Below are 17,303 nucleotides of genomic sequence, written 5' to 3'. Positions count from 1 at the left end.
TCAATATCCACTTCTCACACAATCTTGTTATTTAGTATTTTCCAAAATAGAACAAACAAACAAGTAAATGAATGGAGTGAATGAATGAATGTAAGGAATTGCCTATTCTATGTGGAGGCAAGTGGACAGATGAAATGACCGTTTGAGGGTCTTTTCTGATAAGGATTGCCTTTGCTACAGCAGTGGTCTTTCCTGTCCTCTTTAATCACCCTAAGCTCATTAGTGTTCCCTCTGCAAAATCCCAATGTTATCCCCAAAGACCCCACACGAGCCCTTCCAAATTAAGCCAGAAGAACCCATGCTGAGGTTTTAGGCAGAAAGGAGGCCCTGACGGGGTCAACCCATATTGAGGTCCTGTAGTCATATGAATTTAGTCAGTTTTCCTCTTTGCCACATGGATCTCTGTAATGACTGTTCTTTACCTTTTTACTACCAGCAGGAGCAGGTCTGATTTCTTCCAACCAAAAGAGCCTGAACTCACCCAAATCTGAGATGAATATGAAGCCAACTGACCCTGGGGCTCTCCAGTCTCACTGCACAATTTGTCTTTAGGGTGTCCCTGCTGTTTTTCCCAAGATCAGGGATCCACAGGGTACTCTACTACAGACCATTCTGTGGGTGCCCACCCCCTCAGAGTCTATGTGGGTTCAACTATTCATAATAGTTGGGTTCAACAAATAGACATGACTCTTCCTGGAGAGTGAGAGAACCACTTGGGAAACATTCTGTTCTTGATAGTTTTTCCCTCTCTGCCTGTCAGTGGGAACAAGAATGATCAGGGACATGGGACAGGATTGTAGGACATGGGACAGGATTGTTCTGACCTTGCCTCTGATTACCTCCCGTCTTCGCTTTCTTATCTCTTTTCTTGCCAGCACATATCTACAGTGATTACTTTCCCAAATCTTGTAGTGATGAAAATGTCCTCATCTCCCTTCTCTTCCCTCAGCTTTGTCTGCGACTGTTTCTGTTTTGTTTTGTCCAGCAGCCATTATTAGAGTAGATAACATTCCAAAAGTTCCTCACTCACTTTATTATTAAACTGCCAGCTTTTTCTTGCCAGGGACTAAACCAGGAGATACAAAGATATTTATATGTCCTAAAAATACCCTAGGTATTTAAAAATTGTTATGTCTACAAGGTAAGCTGAGAGAAGAATGATAAAGCTATGTGAAAGACTGCTGAAGTTGATAGAATATCCAAAGGTTTTCCAACCAGAGATTAAAGAAAAAAAAGCTTACAGTACAGAATCTTTACTTGTTCTGAGGTTCTTTGTTTATTACAAACAAGTTGTGGTTCACAGGAAACCAAAGCTTGATTTCCAGCAAGTTCTCAAACTTGTTTTCTCAACATTTAACTTAGACTTGAGATCTTCATAGGCCAAGAGTAAGAAGACTGTTCAACAGGGGGGAAAAAAAGGGCCACTGAGTTACATTGCCAGCCCAGCATTCATTCATTCATTGATTCATTCATCTATCCATCCATCCATCCCAAATAAGCATCTATTGAATATTTACTATGTTACTGTGTTCCCGACACCAGGCCAGATCTGGAATACAAAGAATCATAGAACATTGTTTCAAAAGATGTTTACAGAAGATAATTTATGAGAGTACAAAGTTAATGGAAAATATCCAAAAGTAGATGCAATCATTAAAATGATGGTTATAAAGACCAGGATGGTAACATGAAAAAAACCTTATAACACAATGTTTTATGAAAAAAAAGAAAAAGTTTATGTCAAATATTTATGCGTACATACTAATAAATAAAGAATTGAATAAATAAATAAATTGGGAAGAAGAGACAAATCTTCCTGACAGAATTCCAAACAATATATGTAAATCCTATGCCCCTCCAGGAGGTGGAGCTTAATCCCCTCTCCCCCTGAGGGTGGACTGGAATTAGTGATTTGCTTTTTAAAAAAGAGCATGGAAATAGAGAAATAGCAGCTGTACAGTGGACAAAGCTGGCCAACACTACCTTAACCAGGTGATCAAGGTTAACAACACCAGGGGTGCTGTTTGGGTATTATGCACCCCTGTGATGAGATGGGCACATCGCCACGTGGTATTCTTTCCAAAAATCCATTGCCCCAGTCTAATCATGAGAAAAACATAACGCAAACCCAATTTGAGGGACGTTCTACAAAATACCTGAACAGTACTCCTCAAAACTATCAAGGTCATGAAAAACAAGAGACTGAGTAACTATCACAGACCAAAAGAGCCTAAGGAGACATGACGACTAAATGCAATACACTATCCTACATTGGATCCTGGAACAGAAAAGACATTACTGGCAAAACCAATAAAATCTGAATAAAGTCTAGAGTTTAGTTAAAAGCAATGTATTAATGTTGGTTTCTTAGTCTTGAAAGATGTAAGATGGTGACATTAGAGAAAACTGAAATTGGATGAGGGGTGTATAAGAACTCACATACTGTCTTTGCAACTTTGCTATAGATCTAAAATTGTTCCAAAATAAGAAGTTTATATATAGGCAAGTATATGTACCCCCTTATTGCAATTATAGAAAAACATTCATGGAAAGAAAAATACACATGGGAAGAGAAGGAAATACATAAAAGTAAGTGTAGCTCTGCAGAAATGATAGAACTATGGAGTGATTTTTTTCCTTTTTATCTGCCTATTGAAATATCTGTAAAGTGGTCATATTATTTTTAAAAATTTAAAGAGTTCACTTTGGTTTTAGGGAAAACATTCTTTCCCTTGAAATGCAGAGGGAATGTACAAAAGTATATAGATACTGGAGGGGGGCATCAAGATAGCTATTGCTTTAAAATACCCACAAATATTATTCTGCACAAGATGTGCTGACCCACATTGGCCCAGAAAACATGGAGATCTCCTTCCTTCTTTCTTTTTCTTTTTTTTCCTTCCAGTTTTGTCCTTCCTTCTTTATCTCCCGGCCTCATGCACAGTTCCTCTGAGAACTGGTGCCTCTGTCCAGCCCTTCTGTCCTGAGAGCACACAGGGAGAGGACACCTTGGAGTTTCCATTAGAGCTAGGGATAGAGACAAGGCTAGTGGGAATCTGGAAAACCCTCTTGAGGTTTTAGAGTGGAAGGTCCAGACAATGACCATCTGGACAGTTCTCCAGAGGCTTCTAGGATTCCAGCTATTCCAGAGACTACAAACAGCACTATTTGACTGTGGCATGGAGCTCCCATCAGCACTGCGAGCAGAAACCATTCTTTCATTTGCACTTACTTGCCCATACCATACCCCTTTTGGACCCAAGTAGAAGTAAAGTCTTTAAAGGCAAAGAGTTTACCAGCCAGACAGAAATATATATATATGTATGTGTGTGTATATATATATATATATATATATATATATATATATATATATACACACACATATATATATATATATATAGTTTTGTTTTTTGCTGTACGCGGGCCTCTCACTGTTGTGGCCTCTCCCGTTGCAGAGCACAGGCTCCGGACGCACAGGCTCAGCAGCCATGGCTCACGGGCCCAGCCACTCCATGGCATGTGGGATCTTCCCGGACAGGGGCACGAACCTGTGTCCCCTGCATCGGCAGGCGGACTCTCAACCATTGCGCCAGAAGCCCAAGACAGAAATATTTATCCAGCTTGCCTTCTTTCCATAATATACCAGTCAAAAATCCCAGAGAACAGATAGATAGAGCAAGCCTTCTTTTTAGTTCTTAATTAACGTCACCCACTTCCCCCCAAAAATTACCAGAATAAGTTCATTTTTGTAAACCTCTGACCAAGGAGTGGGCACATGGAACAAGCTGGATTGCTTGAACTCTTTCCCTAGTCTTGGAACCTTGAGCAAATAAGACAATGACCAAAAAAGTAAGTGGGTTGGCACTTTCTCATTCTAGCATGGTGAAGAGACTGTCATTCCTCTCCTGGATTCTGGGGCCGCCAGTTTCCTATCCTGTTCTGAGTCCAGTTTTTTAACTTTCCCTTCAAATCTTTTTAGTACATTCCTTTTTCTTAAGTTAGCAGGAGCCAGTTTCTGTTGCTGGCAAGCAAAGAACCTTGGTATAGGAAGTGAAAGGGCCACAGTGACAAATTATGCAATTAAATATTGGCTTTAGTTGTCTGATTTAAACTGATCCAGATGATGGATGTGTGATTCTTTTCATCTACCATGTAAATGACTCAGTGCTTGGATGCTGTTCCTGCCCTGTAGGAATTTACAGTTTAATTATAACATAGGATGTACACAAATGAAATCATTACATATGGGTTTTTTACTGTGTGCTGAACACTATTCTAAAGTTTTTACATGTATGACTCATTTAATCCAACTACCCTATGAAGTAGATACCATTATCATTTCCATTCTATAAAGAAGTAATTGAGGGCTTCCCTGGTGGCACAGTGGTTGAGAGTCCGCCTGCCGATGCAGGGGACACGGGTTCGTGCCCCAGTCCGGGAGGATCCCACATGCTGCAGAGCGGCTGGGCCCGTGAGCCATGGCCACTGAGCCTGCGCTCAGCGATGGGAGAGGCCACAACAGTGACAGGCCCACGTACCGCAAAAAAAAAAAAAAAAAAAAAAAAAAAAAAAAAAAAAAAAAAAAAAAAAAAAAAAAAGAAGTAATTGAGGCACAGAGAGTTTAAATAACTTGCCCAAAGTGACAAAGCTAGTAAACAATGGAGCCTAGATCCAAATACAGCCAGTCTAGTTCCAAAAATCCCACTGTTAACAACTATGTTATACGGGAATGAATGTTAAAGACAGAGTTCTGGAAGGTCAGAGAAGGGGGAGATCAATGTGGCCAGAGTGATCAGAGGAGGCCTCAAGGGCCTCTTGGTTCTGGAGCTGGGTAGGAGGCAGGGTGGGATTTAATCTGAGAGGAGGGAGAAGGGCCTTTTGGGACAGAGAGGAGGGTCAATGCAGCAGGAGCAAAAGCACAAAGCTGAAACTGAAAATGGTGTTTAGACAGCTATGAGACATATAGAGAAGGGGGTCTTCTGGAAAGCGTTCAAGGAACAACTGGATAGTTAGCGGGGAGGTCAGACCATAAGGGGCCTTGAATGACAGGTCAACCACTATGGCTACCCTACAATGAGGGCCCCTGCAGCTTTTACAGGGAATAACATTTGGGAACATTTTTTTGTTACAGAAAATTGAAAGCATACACAAAGATATTGAGAGTAGAATACTGAACCCCCGTGTATCCTTTATGCAGCTTCAGCAATTATCAGCTCACAGTCAGCTGTGTTTCATCTATATCCCCACCCTCTACCGCTATCAAGATTATTTTGAAGCAAATCTCAGACATATTAATTCATCTGTACATACTTCAGTATATGTAGAAAATCCCAAGGAATCTATTTTTAAAAACCTTCCTAGAACTAATGAGTTTAGCAATGTAGCAGGATATAAGATAAACATACAAAAGTCAATTGCATTTCTGTATACTAGCAATGAACACGTGGACACCAAAATTAAAAATACCATACCACTTACTAAAAAAAGAAGAAAAAGAAACACTTAGGTGTAAATCAAACAAAATATGTACAGGATTTGTACACAGCAAGTTCAAATTTCGGATGAAAGATATCAAAGAAGATCTAAATGAATGGAGAGGTATATTATGTTCATGGATTAGAATAGTCAACATAGTAAAGATGTCAGTTATCTCCAAATTTATATACAGACTTAATGCAAATCCTATCAAAATTTCAGCAAGATTTTTTTGTTTTATGGACAAGGTTATTATAAAATTTTTATGAAAAGACAAAGGACAAGAATAACAAACTATTTTGAAAAAGAAGAAGAAAGTAAGAGGAATCAGTCTACCCAATTTCAAGACATTCTATGGTTACAGTAATCAAGAACTGTGTGGTAGGGGCTTCCCTGGTGATGCAGTGGTTAAGAATCCGCCTGCCAATGCAGGAGACACGGATTCGAGCCCTGGTCTGGGAAGATCACACATGCCACGGAGCAGCTAAGCCCGTGTACCACAACTACTGAGCCTGCGCTCTAGAGCCTGTGGGCCACAACTACTGAGCCCGTGAGCCTAGAGCCTGTGCTCTGCAACAAGAGAAGCCATCGCAATGAGAAGCCCACACACCACAATGAAGAGTAGCCCCCGCTCGCCGTAACTAGAGAAAGCCCGTGCACAGCAACGAAGACCCAATGCAGCCAAAAATAAAAATAAATAAAATAAATAAATTTATTTTTTAAAAAAAGAACTGTGTGGTACTGGTGGAGGTATAGACACAGGTCAATGGAACAGAAAAGAGAGCCCAGCAATAGACCAACACAAATTATGCCCACCTGATTTTTGACAAAGATGCCAAAGCAGTTTGATGGAAGAAAGATAGCCCTTTCAACAAATGTTGCTGGAACAATTGGAAATCCACAGACCAAAAAAAAAATGAACATAGACTTAGTATCACAGCTATACAAAAATTAACTCAAAATGGATCACAGACTTAAATGTAAAATTATAGAACTTTTAGGGGGGAAAAAAAGGAGAAAATCTCAGGATCTATGGCTAAGCAAAGAATTCTTAGACTTGACACCAAAAGCATGATTTATATAAGGACACGTCAAAATAACTTTTTCTCTGCAAAAGACCCTGTTAGGAGGAGAAAAACACAAGCTACAACTGGGAGAAGATATTGCAAACCACACATGCAGTAAAGAGCTAGTACCTAAAATACATAAGGAACTCTCAAAACTCAACAGTAAATGTATGTCAATTATACCTCAATTTTTAATAATTAAATTAAAAACTCAGCAGTAATAAACAATCCAACTAGAATATGAGCAAAAGATATGAAGAGACATTTCACTGAAAAAGATATACAGATCACAAATAAGCACATGAAAACATGTTCAATATTACTAGCCATTAGGGAAATGCAAATTTAAACCACAAGATATAGCTACATAGCTATCAGAATCACAGAAATTAAAAATAGTAACAATATTAAATGTTGGCAAGGATGCAGAGAGTCTGTATCACTTGTTTATTGCAGGTGGGAGTATAAAATGGTATAGCCACCCTGGAAAACAGCTTGTCAGTTTCTTATAAGACTAAGCATGCAACTATCCTACAACCCACCAATTTCACCCTTGCACATTTATCTCCAAGAAATAAAAATACATATTCACACAAAAATCCCTGTGTAATGCTAATATCAGCTTTATTAGTCAAAAACTGGAAACAACCCAGACATCATTCTACAGCTGAATAATTAAAAAAACTATAGTACATTCGTAACTTAAAACATTAATCAGAATTAAAAGGAACAAACTATTGATACATGCAACAACCTGGATGAATCCCCAGAGAGTTATGCTGAGTGAAAAAAAGTCAATCCCCAAACATTCTGCATGATTCCATATATATAACGTCCTTGAAATGACCAAAGTATAGAAACGGAGAACAGAGTAGTGGTTTCCAGAGGTTAAGGAGAGGGTGGGGGCAGGAGGGAAGTGAATGTGGCTATAAAAGGGCAACAGGAGGGATCCTTGGCAATATTCTGTATCTTTAATCTCAATGTTAGCATCCTGTTTCTGATGTTGTATTATAGTTTTGCAAGCTATTACCATTGGGGGAAATGGGGGTAAAAGGTATGTGGACTATCTCTGTATTATTTCTTATAATTGCATGTGTGTCGACAATTATTTCAAATTAAAAGTTTAATTTTAAAAATTGATGTTATAAATTGCCATGAGAAAGAATCAGCAGATGTAATAGGAAAATTCTTCAGGAACTACAGAATTTAGAGCAATATGAAAGGGAATTAAATATATTAATTTACATGGAAATGAAAAGGGCTAAAAATAGACAAGGAAATGCTAAGAAGAATAATCTTGCTCTAGCAGAGATCAAAATGTGTTCTAAAGCTATCATAATTAAGATAGTGTGGCACTTGTGTAGGAAAAGACAAATTAGAACAACGAAACAAAATGGAAAATCTATAAATAGATCTATACATATAAGGAAGCTTGATATACCACAGAGGTGGTATCACAAGTCAATAGGGCAGTGATAGATTATTTGGCACATGATTATTTAATACTGGTTATCCATATGAAAAAAATTTTAGATCCACACCTCAAGTCAACACACAAAAAAATTCTAGGTGAAGACCTAAATGTGAAAAATAAAATTTTATTACTGTTGTGGCTTAAACTGTCCCCCCAAAAGATCTGTTCAAGTCCTAATCCTTGGTACCTGTGAATGTGACCTTTATGAAAATAGGGTCTTTGCAGATGAAATCAAGGTAAGATGAGGTTGCAATCCCTGACAGCAGTCACTCTGGTTTCTCTGATTCTGCTCTTCCCAAAGGCCTGGAAACCTCAGGAGATGGGAAAATTGTGGGGTTTTTTGCTGTGTTACCTCTGCTTGGGTAAGCTATTCCAAGCAACTGGGACACCTGTGCCCCTGCCAGTGACTGCCCAGGTGCCAGCTAGCTCCTCCCTGGGGGTGCAGATACCAAATGAACTTACTGGGATGGGTGGGTATTAAAAGTCCTGACCTTGGTCCCTGAAACACTGTCTCTGCTTGATGCCTGCTGCCATGTGGCTGGTTCTCCTCCTCCTGCTGTGGCTGAGCCCTGTGGCCCCAAACCAGGAGACAGGTGAGAAGCCAGGCTAGCAGGTCGAAGGCACCTGGCCTCTAGTCTCTTTTTTATTCATTCATTCGTTTAATCAACCATTTTTGTCCCTGGCATGATCCGCCTCCTTATGTTCACTAATTCATTAATTAAATAATTCATTTATTCAGACATTTACTAAGCATCTACCAGTACTTAAGGTGGCTTCTCTGTGTACCCACATTCATATTTATAAGTTGTCCTTGGATGATTCACTTGGGAAGGTCTGTTTTGGTTGGGGAATCAAGAGGAATGTCCAGAAGAGGTGCCTATGAGTAGAGGCAGCAGGGGGCTCTAGAATGTGCACTGTCGGGGGGTGGGAGCAGTACAGGAGGGAAGGTGGTATGACAAGCCCAGATCCAGATTAATAGGCAGACTCACTGGGCAACTGCCAGGCACCAACCCATTTGGTTTGCTAAAATATTCCTGGAAATCCAATGGGATGGAGAAAGCTGTATCTACTAGAACTTCTTTTGGGAGAAAGCTAGATGTCATTGCTAGAAATACTTTTTGTAGGGGTGGGAGCCTCAAGGTGTGTGCTTAAGTAATAACAGATGTGTTAATAAATTGCTTGTAAAAAGGACTTCTGAGGAAGGGTGGGGCTTCAGATTTGCTGAGTGGGGTTTGCAATTTTGGGGCTGGAGCAGCATCACTGGGAACTGTTAAGGGGAGGAGGAGGCTTCCCAGTGCCCCCTTTCCACACCCTTCCCCAGCAGTGCTCACCCTCTTCTCTATAAAACTGTCAAACAGGTTTCAACAGTGTTGCTCTGGAGGGGTGCCAACTATTAGCATGGGGTTCTTCACCCAGCCTTGTTTGGGGCTGTTCCTGGCCTCACAGCTTGTCATTTCTACAAGCCTTATAGTCTGAAGCCAACGAGATGGTCACACAGGAGTCCCTGAGTTACCACCTCTTCACCAGGAGTCTGTTTCCTGGTGGGCTTACTGTCCCTCCACCAACCCCGCGGCTCTCTCCTCTTACCTGTGCTGCAGCACTTACCATACAGTATGATGACATTCTGGTTACTTGTAGTATGATGATGCTCTGTTCACTAGACTGAGCTCTTAGAAGGTGTTTCTTTGGAGGGTTGGGTTGGGCAGGGCAGTGGAATGTATGTCCATGATCCACCATGGTACCTGGCTCAGAGAGTCACTCAATAGAATAAAATGAATAAATGAATTAATGCATGAGTGAGTGAATGGGTGCTTGGTCACCATGGGGTGGACTTCCTTTCCCTTATTGCGCTGTCATTTTTCTGATGGGACCAGTCAGCGCTGTCAGGAACTGTAAATCTGTCCTGGCCTATGGACACCCTGGGAGCTCAAGTGTGAACCCAAGTCCAATTCAGATCTTTTAAATTAAATTAAGTATAAATTATTTGACACCAGAACTACAGAGATACATTTCCTGCCTTCAACCAATTGGTAGGAAGGCAGATAAACACACCTTCAGAAAGAAGATCGTAACAATAATGGAGACAGGGATTAATGCTATGTTAGAAATTGAAATCAATAGATTTTAAAAGTAAGAGAAAAAAGTTAATCCCAGTAAATGTAGTTAATACCTACGTCACAGCTGGAGGGATGTAGGAAGGCCTCTCAGGATAGATCAAATTTATTTTTAAAATATTTTTATTATGGAAAATTTGAAACACACAAAAGTAGAGGGGATTGTTAAATGAACCCAATGGACCTATTGGCTAACTTGAAAATTATCAACACCAAATTCTTATCCACCATATTAAAAAAATATATAACCACAATACCTTATCAGAGCTGAAATAATTAAAATAATTACTACCATTTAATACCTATTAGTGCGCATACTTCTCCAACTATCAAAAAGTCCTTTTTGCAATTGGCTTATTCTAATCAGGATCCAAACAAGGTCCACACATACATTTAGCTGTTATATTCTTAAGTCTCTTTAAATCTATATCAGCTCTCTTCCTTTTTTTTCATGCTGTTTATTTGTTGAAGAAACCAGGTCATTTGTCATGTAGACTGTCCTGAATTCTGGATTTGTCTGACTGCATCCTTGTGGGTGATCCTCTGTCCCCTGCATTTCCTGAAATCTGGTAGTTAAGGTTCATTTCTTCTGGTAAGTATATTCTGTAGGTGAGGCTATGTACTACCTACTGCATGGAGAAGGAGACAGGCAATGTCTAGTCATCTCACTTCTATTGATATTAAACTTGATCAGCCAGATGCATCCGTTTGTAGGTCCATTATAAAAGTTCCCCCTCGACCTTTCTCTAATGGTTTTAGCTTCCACTGATGATTGTTGCCTAGATCCATTTTTTCTTTAAGGTTTGCCATATGGTGGTTTTCAAATTCTACCATTGCTTCTGCATTTGTTAGCTGGAGTTCTTCTATAAAGAAGACCTTTCCCTTGTCAACTATTTGGTTTGTGTGGAAAGACTGGATAAATGATTCATTTATCACTCTCAAAATAACGAGCTGGTTCATTAGCAACCCTGGGAAGGTTGAATTTAATCATGACCTTGAAGGATAAGAATGTTTACTTCTAGTGGCTATGACAGGGAAGGGCTTTCCAATCAGAGGAAACAGCTTGACTAAAGGCTCAAAAGCAGGAATATGCAGGATGTTTAGAGAATGACAGAGAGCAGTGGCAAGTGCAACCAAAGGCTTTTTGAAAGAAAAAACCCTGAGCCTGATGTAGTGGGAAAAAATGGGAGGAAAGTCAACATTGCTGGTTCCACTCCCAGCTCTGTCACCCAATCACTGCTTGTGGACATTGCTTTTCTTTTTTTGCGGTACGCGGGCCTCTCACTGTTGTGGCCTCTCCCGTTGCGGAGCACAGGCGCAGGCTCAGCGGCCATGGCTCACGGGCCCAGCCGCTCCACGGCATGTGGGTTCTTCCCGGACCGGAGCATGAACCTGTGTCCCCTGCATCAGCAGGCGGACTCTCAACCACTGAGCCACCAGGGAAGCCCCTGCTTTTCCATTTTTAGATCAGTGTCTTTCAAACTTTTCTGGCCACAGTCCACATTAATAGAGATATTTTACATTGTGATCCAGTACTTACGTACATGTACAGAAAAACACAACAATTTCAAAAAGAACCCCGAGCAACTTACACTTCTATATACAATATACAATATATGTGGATATTTTGTATCCTATCCTATCCTATGCTATCCTATCCTATTCCACTCCACTCCACTCCACTCCACTCCATCCCAAACTGTTAAAATAAATGCTGGTCATGACCACTGACTTGATCTCTGACCACCAAATGGGGTACAGCCCTCATTTGGACAGTCCCTGGGGCTCTTTGCTGGCTCCAGTCCTTTGATCGTTTCCTGGTCTTGGTGACAACCTGACACTGAACCAGGCACCTGGGAAGGGGGATAATATGAGAATGGAAACTGGTCATTTTCAGGAGGCTCCTGAGTAGAACATGAGGCAGAAGCCGGACCAAACTCAGAGGCCACCATTCCAGCCCAGCCCCCCATCACCTTGAGAGATCTGATCTCCCTGGGCCACTGCCCCCCCCTTTCACCAGACACCTACCTGCTGGACCCTGTTTCCACAACAGGCTGGGTTAGCCACATCTGGCCCCACATCCCCTCAGAGGCCCGCTCCCTCCTGTTCCTTTCAACTTTGGAAGGTCATCAGGCTTATCCCTAAACAAAGCCCCAGGCAGGTGCTAACCTAACAGGAGGCAATTGGGAAGGTCAAGGTAAAATAAAGGGAAAACAACATTGAGAGTCCTGGGCGTGAGAGTACCTGGGGCCCCTTCTGACCTGAGCCGCAGACTCACCAGGTTACCTGGGCCAGGGTCCCTACCTGCCAATGTCTTGTTTTCCTTAAGTCTTAAAGAAGATGAACCCCTTCATCTTGTAGTGGATAAGGAATGATCAGATAATAACTGAGTTGAGGGCTGCCCTGGTGGCACAGTGGTTGAGAATCCACCTGCCAGTGCAGGGGACACGAGTTCGAGCCCTGGTCCGGGAAGATCCCACATGCTGTGGAGCAACTAAGCCCGTGCACCACAACTACTGAGCCTGTGCTCTAGAACCCGCAAGCCGCAACTACTGAAGCCTGTGCATCTAGAGTCTGTGCTCTGCAACAAGAGAATCCACCACAATGAGAAGCCCAGGCACCGCAACGAAGAGTAACCCCATCTCACTGCAACTAGAGAAAGCCCCCGTATGCATCAACGAAGACCCAAAAATAAAATAAGTAAGATAAATAAATTGAAATAATAATAATAATAATTGAGTTGAGCACCTTAGGGAAATGGTAGGAATTGGGGTTGGTGAAACTGTTTTGTGGATAGCGATCTTGGAGAACTTCCTTTAACTTTGTGGGGTTTTTCTACGTCCCTGTTCTCACAACTCTTCTGTCGTTTTCTCTATTGCCTCTGTGTCTTCCTTGCTGTCACTCCCCTGTCAGACTCTTCTTTTTGTCTCTCTTCTTGCTCACTCTTCTCTCTAAGCTCTATATCTCTCTCCGTTTAATAACAATTTTATTGAGATACAACTCACATAATGTAAAAGTCATCCTTTTAGAATATACAATTCAGTGGTTTTTAGTATATTCACAGAGTTGTGCAACCAACACCATTACCTAAGTTTAGAACATTTCATCACCTCCCAAAGAAACGCCTACCCATTAACAGTCACACCCTTATTCACCACACCTCCCATCCCTGGCAGCCATTAATCTACTTTCTATGGATTTGCCTGTTCTAGACATTTCACAGAAATAGAATCATATAATACATGGCCTTTTGTGGCTGACTTCTTTTGTTTAGCATAATATTTTCAAGGTTCATCCATGTTGTAGCATATATCAGCATTTCATTCATTTTCATGGCTGAATGATATTCCATTGCGTAAAAATTCCATATTTTGTTTTATCCACTCATCAGTTAATGGACATTTGAATTATTTCCACTTTTTTGCTATTATGAATAATGTTTCTGTGAACATTTATGTACAGGATTTTATGTGAACATATATTTTCAATTCTTTTAAGTATATACCCAGAAGTGGATTTGCTGGGTGTGGTGAGCATTGCCCTCTGAGGAATGCGCCATTAAGACCCTCATAAGCCTCAGGGCCCGACTGTACTCTCCTTGGTATGCATCCTGGACTTTATGGTATGAACGTAAAAAAGGAGATGGCCTTTGTCCATCTCGCTCCAAAGACCTGCTCAGATAATGAGAGTCCCTGGTTGTTCCCTAAAGCTAGGAAAAGCAACCCTGGAGGGGAAATTGGTGCCTTTGTGGAACAAGCGATAGACCCTGATGCAGATGAGGTGGCGACTAAGCCTAAGATGAAAGACTAGTTCTATAGAACAATGTTTATACAAAGTTTCTGCTTTACAATGACTATGCAAAGTCCCTGCTTTAGGGGTATATATATGGCTATGTTTTGTTTTTTGGTTTTCTTTTTGTGGTACGCAGGCCTCTCACTGTTGTGGCCTCTCCCGTTGCGGAGCACAGGCTCCAGACGCGCAGGCCCAGCGGCCATGGCCACGGGCCCAGCCGCTCCGCGGCGGCATGTGGGATCTTCCCGGACCGGGGCACGAACCTGCGTCCCCTGCATCGGCAGGCAGACTCTCAACCACTGCGTCACCAGGGAAGCCCTATGCTTTGTTATTAAATTTGCCTTGCAACCATCAGTTGTTTGTGCCCTTCTGATCCCATATCTTGGTGCTTTCCGCTCCCTACCCCCTCTCGTCGATTGTTGCTGCACTTTGAGGACCCGCCGCGGCTGGCGACAGCTGGGTCATATGGTAACTCTACATTTTACATTCTGAGGAACTGCCAAACAATTTTTCAAAGTGGCTGCACAATTTTACATTTCCGCTAGCAATGTGTGGGGTTCCAATTTCTCCATATCCTCACCAACACTTGTTTCTGTTTTCATTTTAGCCATCCTAGTGGATGTGGAGTGGTAACTCATTGTGATTTTAATTTGCATTTTCCTGATGATTAGTGATGTTGAGCGCCCTTTTATGTGCTTATTGGCCATTTGTGTATCTTCTTTGGATATATTCTTTGCTCATTTTAAAATTGGGTTATTTGTCTTTTTATGTTGTTGAGCTTGTGAGAGTTCTTTACATATTCTGAATAAAATTCTCTTATTGCATATATGATTTGCTGATGTTTTCCCATCCCATGGGTTGTCTTTTCACTTTCTTGGTAGTATCCTTAGAAGCCCAAAACTTTGATCAAGTCTACTTTGTCTATTCTTTCTTTTGTCACTTATACTTTTGGTGTCATACCTGTAAAACTACTGCTTAATCCAAGGTCATGACAATATCTAGAGTTTTACAGTTTTAACTCTTACATTTAGATTTGTAATCCATTTTCAGTTAATTTTTATATATTGTGTGAGGTAGAGGTCCAAATTCATTCTTTTGCATATGGATATCTAGTTGTCCCAGCACCATTTGTTAAATCTGTCTCTTTTTAATGTCCCTTTTTCTCCAGGCAGCTGCTCCCAACCCCAGCCCCTCTGCTGCCTTGGAATGGATCACCACTGCAGGAGAGGAAGCTGCTACTGTGATGAATTCTGCCATGTGGTACCAGACTGCTGCCCGGATCACCATGCACTCTACAACACTGGTAACTCACATGCAGGCTCCTTTCCACCCCCAGCAGAGCTGGATGTTGTGATTGACAGAGGCAAGCCCCTTGCATGTACTTCAGGCCAAGGCCAGTGTGTGTACTGGATGGCTTCTAAGGTCCCTGACATTCCCGAGATCCTGGCATTCTGTCCATTTCATATCAAAAGTGCCTACACATTCTTCCCCGCTTTCTTTCCCCACTGCTCCTTGCCACCTGCCTGCTGCTCCCCTCTGAGCCACTTTTGCACGTCCCACAAGGAGAGGTTCAGCTGCTGGTGACTGGGGAATAGGGTGGGGAAATAGGTTGGCTGTGTTGCTCCTAACTGTCCCCGCTTCCCTTGCAGTACAGATGCCTCTTGACCTGTCCCATGTAGACTTCTGAGGGCAGACAGGAGTCTGCAGAGAGGTGCTGGGGGTATTGGGCAGCAGCAGGGGGTGGGAGGCAGGGATGAGAACAGGAGCTTTCACCTGTGTTTTTCCGCTCCTCGAACTATCAGCATGGTGCTGCAGGTGGTGCTGAGGAAGGAGAACCGCCCAAACCCTGCCAGAAGCAATCTAGACTGGATGCAGAGCATCGTGAGTGCCCTGGAGATGCTCCTAGGAGGGGTGGCTGGCAACTTGCTCCTGCCTCCCTGGCCTCCAAGCCCCAGAGTCAAGGAGCAATTACCAAAGGCGGCAAAGAGCCTGAGCTGGGCGCAGCACTATTGCAGCCACGGTTTTAGGATAGAAGCCAGGGTTCCTGCCCATGAATAATGACACTGAATTTCATATAATTCTCATGTGTCATGAAGTAGTATTCTTCTTTAGACTTTTTTCAACCATTTAAAAATGTAAAAAACATTCTTAACTTGTGATCTATACCAAAAACTGGCAGCAAGACAGATTTGGTCCATAGGCTGTGGTTTGCTACTCTCTGCCCTAAATCATCCTCTGTTCTTTATTTTGCTTTTGTGTCCCGGCTTCAGCCCTGACCTGTCCAGCTCTTTGCGCGGCACTAGAGGAGAGCCCTCAGCTCCAACCCTAGCATATTATAGCGTTGGACAGAAAGAAAGACAGCATAGCGCAATGGAAAGAGCTTGGGCTTGGGAGCCAGATAGACCTGGGTTCAAATCCTGGACGACCTCAAGCCTTCAGTCTTCTGAGCCTTTCCGAGGCTCCCTTTCCTCATCTGTGTCCTAGAGCTTGCCTTGTAGGGCTGATGTGGAAGGGCCTGGTTCTTGGTGGATGAAGAATAGAGAGCGGTTATTTGGGGAAATGTAAATAAGCTGGAGGGAACAGGCCTTCGCTTACTGCTCACTTAGGTCTGGCAGCTTCTCCAAACCAGCCCCTCTCCATTTCCATGAAGGGACTCAAGAAGACAGCCTGATGCCTCCCTGAAGCTCCTCCCCAACTCAGTGCCAGCAGGGCCCTGCAACAAAGCTCAGCCTCCCCTCCTGGGGCCATGATCACTGGGCCCAGGGGTGCTTGTCTCCCAGCTGCCACCCTGTGTGCTTCCCAATAGGTTCAACCAGAGGAAAAAAAGAAACCTGCTGTTGTCGTAAACACAGTTAAATGTGCGTAGAATCAGCCATACAAACTATAAAACAGAAATTTGGCTCACAGTATTTATTGTTTTGTGATGGTTACACTGAATATAGCAAACATTTCTTGAAAGTAGAAAGTAAGAACCTAGCGACCCTGTGGCTAAGTAATTCTTACCCCTCTCCTGAGTGTTCCTTCCTGGGCTCCATAGTACTGCCTGTAAGTCCTGAAATAGCCTGACCTGAGCCCTGTGGCCTCTTGCCCACCCCCTTCTCTGCCCACCGTGACAGGAGGGGCAGGGTACCTTCCTCTGGTGTGCCGGGAGCGGCCTCCCTGGGGTCTCCTCGTGTGCAGGATTTCAGAGCACTAGAAAAATGATGCCAGGGGCTTTAGGGTCTGCCAAGCCCATCCTTTCCTCCCAAATCTGCTCTTCCTCCTGTCCTGTGCATGATTCCCTGTCCTCCAGCCTCCTGGACTCTAAACCTCAGGGTCATCTTTTACTTCTCTCTGCCCCTGGTCTTTTTCTGCAAGGTGCCAAGTCTTTCTAGTTCTGCT

At 42.5% G+C, this 17,303-nt stretch overlaps 1 protein-coding gene across 1 annotated transcript in view; it reads left to right on the top strand.

Annotated features, from left to right (window-relative positions):
- Positions 1 to 16,830, top strand: part of RUBCN (rubicon autophagy regulator) — a 78,718-nt gene extending 61,888 nt beyond the window's left edge. Inside the window, exon 23 of the mRNA XM_067034400.1 lies at positions 15,095 to 16,830. The gene's annotated coding sequence lies outside the window, so the exon portion shown is untranslated. The remainder of the gene's footprint in view (positions 1 to 15,094) is intronic.
- Positions 16,831 to 17,303: the final 473 nt, after the last annotated feature.

The sequence above is a fragment of the Kogia breviceps genome, chromosome 5 (genome assembly GCF_026419965.1).
Source record: "Kogia breviceps isolate mKogBre1 chromosome 5, mKogBre1 haplotype 1, whole genome shotgun sequence".
Lineage (NCBI taxonomy): Eukaryota > Metazoa > Chordata > Mammalia > Artiodactyla > Physeteridae > Kogia > Kogia breviceps.
The sequence above is the reverse complement of the archived record's forward strand: the minus strand, read 5'-3'. Positions and strand labels throughout refer to the sequence as shown.